The sequence below is a fragment of the Manduca sexta genome, unplaced genomic scaffold (genome assembly GCF_014839805.1).
Source record: "Manduca sexta isolate Smith_Timp_Sample1 unplaced genomic scaffold, JHU_Msex_v1.0 HiC_scaffold_1187, whole genome shotgun sequence".
NCBI classification, from domain to species: Eukaryota; Metazoa; Arthropoda; class Insecta; order Lepidoptera; family Sphingidae; genus Manduca; species Manduca sexta.
Genome location: NW_023592027.1, coordinates 160 through 6501, shown reverse-complemented (window position 1 = coordinate 6501; position 6342 = coordinate 160). Strand labels below are relative to the sequence as shown.

The following is a 6342-nucleotide window of genomic DNA, read 5'->3' as shown; positions in this document are numbered from 1 at the left end:
CAGGACTATCAAAAAGACTGTGTGACATTTGCAGTGAAAATTCAGAATTTTGTAGAGGCAGTTCGAGCTGTTGGACGTGAAGAATACCTATTTGGGGTAAATATTTTATCTATCATTTTATCCAAGCTGCCTCCAATACTTATTTCAAAATGGTCAGATTACAGCTATAAATTTATAATAGAAGGAACTAAACCGCGGCTAATAATAATGTCTGAATTTTTACAAGAAGAGGCCGTAAAATTATCAACAACCGCGAGCATCATCACCAACATTCGACATGTCCCTTCAAAATACCAAAGGGAAAATACAACCCGAGCTATATCACATACATTCGCAATTCAAGAAAACGAATCCCAATGCCGATTTTGTAAAAGTCTGTTCACATACTAACCGAATGCAAAGAGTTTAAGAAAGCGCTACGTAATGTCAGATGGCAATTTGTCAAACGTCACGGAATTTGTTACAAATGTCTATTATCTCGCCATGAGCGCAATACATGCCCAGCGCCTTCCTGTGACAAAAATAATTGCGGTCAACCCCATCATCGCCTTTACACTACACCGTGAACGTGGTTAATCGAGAAAACGATCAACGTACGCATCGACCATCTATATCAATAGCTACGGATGCACGTCACGAGCCTGAGCTGCGAGGTACTTCTCCTGCATCACAGTCGTCACCGCCACCAGCTACGGAAAATGTAACCTATATTAGTGCGAGTGATCGTAAAGTTTTGCTAAAAGTGGTTCCTGTTCGTATACACGGTCCCCTCGGTGTAGTGAATTCGAGTGCGTTGTTAGATGACGGGGCAACTGTATCGTTCATAAGCGCTAGCCTCGCAGAACGTGCAGGACTACACGGGCGCCGGGAAACAATGCATGTGCGTGGTGCTTGGACTGATAACGAACTGGTTTGTGAAACAACAATTGTTAATATGGACCTTAGTGGTATAGACAATAAGGTGTATAACATAAGAGCTCGTAGTATCAAGGAGTTAAACTTGCCTTTGCAAAATTCGATTTTGTTAAATGTTATAATTATAGCCACTTAAGCGATATAAAGAATGATTTATGTACCGTTAATTTAAAACCTGAAATGTTAATTGGACAGGATAATTACCATTTGCTATTGCCCTTAGAAGTAAGGTTGGGTAAATTAAATGAGCCGTCTGCTACACTCACCCCTCTAGGCTGGTGCATCCACGGTAGTCTACGTGTGCCGCAGAACGAGCGCAAATCGACAATCGCCACTGCTCTCACTGTATTTGAGAATGCAGAGGATTCTATGTCATACGAGGTCGGTTTGCAGCATCTTCATGAGGAAGTCAGATGTTCCTTTGCCTTAGATTCACTAGGAATTTCAGCCACTATGCCGCGTCAAAATGCTGATGACGTACGCGCTATCGCTGAGCTGGAACGTACTGCCCTTCTCAAGGACGGTCGTTGGTATGTTTCTCTACCGTGGAAGGATAAGGAGTGCTAAGATGCCAGACTCTTACGCTGCCGCTGTAAGAAGGTTCCGAGGTATTGAAAATAAAATGGAGAAGGATTTAGGTTTTGCTTACAGGTACAGAGAACGTATTCAACATCTACTGGAAAATGGATTTGCTAGAGTACTTGAGGACTCCGCGTCCACTCCCCGGACATGGTATTTACCTCACTTCGGAGTGGACAATCCGAATAAAAAGAAACTACGTCTGGTATTTGATGCTGCGGCGAAGGTGAAAGGTTCGTGTCTTAATGATTACTTACTCACGGGCCCCGATTTGTTGTCATCTCTATTTGGTATAATGTTACGTTTTAGAGAGAATAAAGTAGCAGTAACAGGTGACATCAAAGATATGTTCTTACGCATAAAAATTCATGACGAAGACCAAGACGCATTTAGATTTATTTGGCGAAATAGTCCTAAAGAAAATATTAAGACGTATGTAATGACGTCACTAATTTTTGGAGCTAATTGTTCCCCTTTATAGCTCAGTTTATAAAGAACAAAAATGCACAGCGCTATGTGTCAACCTTACCGGCCGCTGTTAAAGCAATAACGAATTCACACTATATGGATGACTATATAGATAGTTTACCTGATGACGAGTCAGCAATAAAAATGGTAAAAATATAACTAATATCCACTTATCAGGTGGTTTTGAGATTCGAAACTGGACTAGTAATAGCGAAGCTGTGTTGAACTCTATACCTGAAGCATCCTTAGGCACTGCAGCCATAAAGTTTAAAACTCATCAGCAGTTCGAAGGAGAGCGTATTTTGGGCCTGATATGGTATCCCAAAGATGACGTATGGGGTTTTGATGTGTCTTTGAAACGGATACCCGAAAGCATTATTCATGGTAAGGAGCGCCCTACGAAACGGTTAATGTTAAGAGTAGTAATGTCTATTTTTGATGTTTTAGGTTTCCTATCGCCATTTACTATACAAGGAAAAATTATGCTACAGGATACGTGGCGTCTTAATATTGGATGGGACGAATATATATCAGATGATATTTACGGTAAATGGTGCAAATGGATTAATTTACTTAAGTCTATTCGTGACTTACGCATACCGAGGTACTATCAGGCGCCATTAACAATAAGGCGAGATAGCCAGCCGGCCACGAACCTAACACCTTGCGATTCGCCAGTACTCATCGGACTCACTATGCCGCCGACACCTCCGCTCGCTACGACCGGTGAGGGAAACTCCGTGACAGAGTCCGCAGATGTTATGTCAATGAATATCGGCTATGACAACCTACAATTGCATGTGTTTAGCGACGCATCGAGTAAAGCAATGTGTGCGGTTGCATTTTGGCGCTGGAACATTAATGAAAAAATTTATGTCTCATTTATAGCAAGTAAGTGTAGAGTCTTACCTGTTAGGCCTATAACCATCCCGAAAGCTGAACTTGAAGCAGCTCGCCTGGCAGCTAGATTGGCGAATAATATAATAAGGGAGCATAGATTAACTCCAACCGTTAGATATTTTTGGTGTGATTCAACCACAGTTATCCATTGGATTCGAAACAATACACGGAAGTATAAAACATTTGAAGCTAATCGCCTAGGTGAGATAGATAACTTGACCCGTATACATGAATGGAAATATGTTCCTACGAAGTTAAACGTTGCTGACTTAGGCACCCGAGAATCTTTTGATTGTTCTGTCTTTGAAAGCGAGTGGTTTACGGGACCAGCTTTTTTATACAATGACATGTCTCAGTGGCCTCAGGATCTACTCAATTATGAATTGGTTGATGATAATCTGGAACACGTAGCGGTTACACATATGGAATCGGAATCATCAGTAACGTTATATCACTTACCTGTACCTGATCCTCTACGGTTTTCTTCCTGGCTACGTTTGAAGAGGTCTGCAGCTGCACTGCTAAGATTTGTCGATAAATGCAAAAGACTTCCTGGACAGTTAGACTGCAAGATGATGGATCGAGCAGAATGCTTACTGTTGAAGAGTGCTCAAGCAAAATCATTCCCTATTGAGATAACCGCTTTGACACGAGGTAAACCTGTACCTAAAAATAGTAAATTACTTACCTTGTCACCCTTTTTGGATAATCACGGCGTAATGAGGGTTAATGGGCGGATCAACTCTGCTCTCGGCGTGGACCTAGAAACGAAAAATCCTGTAATATTAGACGGACGACACCCTGTGGCAAAATTAATTGTTCGGCATTTCCACGTAATGGCCGCTCATGGGAACCAAGAATCCGTGGTGAATGAGCTGAAACAAAGATATTGGCTTTTAAAACTTAGACCTACAGTAAAAAACGTTGTGTCTCAATGTATGTTGTGCAGGATTCGCAAAGCTAGACCACAAGTACCCAGGATGGGAGATTTACCTTTCGCCCGAGTAGCCCATCACAATCGTCCATTTACCTTTTGTGGGTTAGACTTATTCGGTCCTCTGGAAGTTACAGAGGGAAGGCGACGAATGAAAAGATACGGAGTGATATTTACATGTTTGACGGTTCGAGCCGTACATATCGAATTAGTGGGATCGCTCACTGCGGACTCCTTAATTTTGGCCTTGCGACGTATGGCGTCGAGGCGCGGTTGGCCGCGACGCATATATTCGGATAACGGAACAAATATGCGAGGTGCCGATAAGGAGCTGCAGAAATCTATTCAAGAAATAGATACAGGAGTTTTAAAAATGAGGGTGTTAATAATGGATTTGATTGGACCTTTATTCCTCCGGCGAGTCCCCATTGGGGTGGGGCATGGGAAAGATTAATAAGAACCATCAAAACTTCACTGAGAATTATATTAAAAGAACGTGCTCCAAGGGAAGAAGTTTTAAACACCTTCATGACAGAGGTGGAAAATATTGTGAACAGCCGTCCCTTGATGCATGTTAGCGTCGAGGCAGGTGACGTAGAGTCACTCACGCCAAACCATTTCCTTATTGGAACGTCATCAAATCTGCCTATATTAGGAAGTTTTAATGACACGGATTTCTGTCTGCGCCAACAATGGCGTAAAGCTCAAAGGTTAGCTGACATGTACTGGCGTAGATGGGTAAGGGAGATCCTTCCTGATCTCATACCAAGAGGAAAATGGTGTGGAGAGCAGAAACCCCTGCAAGTTGGCGATCTCGTTTTGGTTGTAGACCAAGATTTACCGCGTAACGTTTGGCCAAAGGGTCTTATTACCAAGTTATTTCCAGGAAAGGATGGTCGAGTACGGGTAGTAGAGGTCAAAACCAAGACGGGATTTTGGCGGCGTTCTGCGGCGCGCGTCGCTCGTATTCCTCTAGATGTGGAATGCTGTACCAGCATTGGGGTGGGGAGTGTTGGCGACGCAAATCCTTTTTGGTAAAATATAGTTTAGTTTTAAATTTTTGAATTTCGATTCGTCAATGTAATGTCTTTTATGTTCTTAGTTGTCAGTTGAGATTTTTTATTTTTCGTCGTATGTGAGTAAATTATTTTATTATAACGCCTAGTTTTACTCCTTAACTGGTTGAGTACTGGCTCATCTTTAACAATATAGGTACATTAGATGAATATCGTAACATAATGTTCTTCAAAGATGTATTGGTATTGGAATTAGTCGAACTGTCGAAAATATTGCTTACCTTTAAAATTACGTTAGTAAAGTCCTGTTGTGGTGATAATATTAAGGAATCTTACGAACTTAAATATTAGAGGATTTATATTAGACGCGGCTTAGTTCACTTTTTCATGTAATAAATAAAGGATGTATAGAATAAATCTATAAGAAACTGTAACATAATATATATTTTTTGCGAAGAGATATGACTAAAGGCAGAACATTTTATACTGCCGCATTAAATAATATCCGCTGTTTTTGGACTCTACATTTATTCGTTTTTAGCTCATTGTATACTTTGGTTAGTTGCAAAAGTACTACTGTATACCAAGTTAAAGTATTATAGTTATAAAATAATACTATATTTGAACATAATATCAGCGTCACAGTCTGAATTTAACATTGCCATTTATAAACATTTTGGCGCGCTGTTCGCTATCTACGATCTCGTGTAATGTAGTTGTTTTAAATGATTCTTAAATACAATAGAATGTTTTGAAATAGTCACAAGAAAGATTTGTTTTGCAGATATGTTTTTAAATTATTGTTATATTTGTACACAGCTCGGTAGAAAACACGTTTATGGAAGTTTATTAGTTGCCCGCGTCGCCTGTTTGAGATTGTCGACATGATTTACGCACAATACAACATTATAATATATTTCGCGGCTACGATAGTGAATTTATTACAATTTGTTTTTTCTTTTCCAAATGGAAACGAATATATGAAGGTTTTTGTGAATTATTTCATATTTTACAAATTTTACTTGGCAATAGATTTTTTATTAATGTTATTTAAATATTTTATATTTTTAAGGATGTAGCGAATAGTGTCGATGCACCTGGAGTTTTCTTTGATAAAATGTTCATACAAAAAAATAATATTATGGATAACAGCCCATCGAATAAAAGGATGAAAAGACAGGTCGGATCTGGCGCAGGTAAAAAAATGAGATTATTCATTAATAATCGTATTCTTTTTTCAAAATACGATAGTGTTCTTTTTTTAATTTCTTTTGGTAATGTGACCTATAATTATTTTTTTTTGGTTTGATTTACTCCTTAAGGAGTGTGACCTATAATATTATATTTTTATGTCCAAAGTTGCAGTATTGCGTAATATAACTGGCCAAAACAAACGAGTTCCCCAACACGTTTATTTTCAATAAAATAAAAATAAAAAATTGACTTATTTATCCTAATAAATTAAACATTTCCTTTTATAAAAAGATCATAATAGTGATATTTTTTAAAATACTCGCTGTCGTCATTAAG

General features: G+C 39.1%; 1 long non-coding RNA gene and 1 pseudogene across 2 annotated transcripts; both read left to right on the top strand.

The window, feature by feature from the left end:
- The first annotated feature begins 557 nt into the window (after nucleotides 1-557).
- LOC119191205 lies at nucleotides 558-4250 on the top strand (annotated as a pseudogene).
- A 693-nt stretch (nucleotides 4251-4943) lies between these two features.
- Nucleotides 4944-6081, top strand: LOC115451581. 2 transcript variants are annotated; one of them, XR_005113395.1, is made up of 3 exons: nucleotides 4944-5524; nucleotides 5632-5798; nucleotides 5885-6081. It is a non-coding gene; the product is annotated as an uncharacterized LOC115451581 (long non-coding RNA). The 2 variants fall into 2 exon arrangements; XR_005113394.1 differs by having other exon boundaries at nucleotides 4944-5519; nucleotides 5885-6080.
- Nucleotides 6082-6342: the final 261 nt, after the last annotated feature.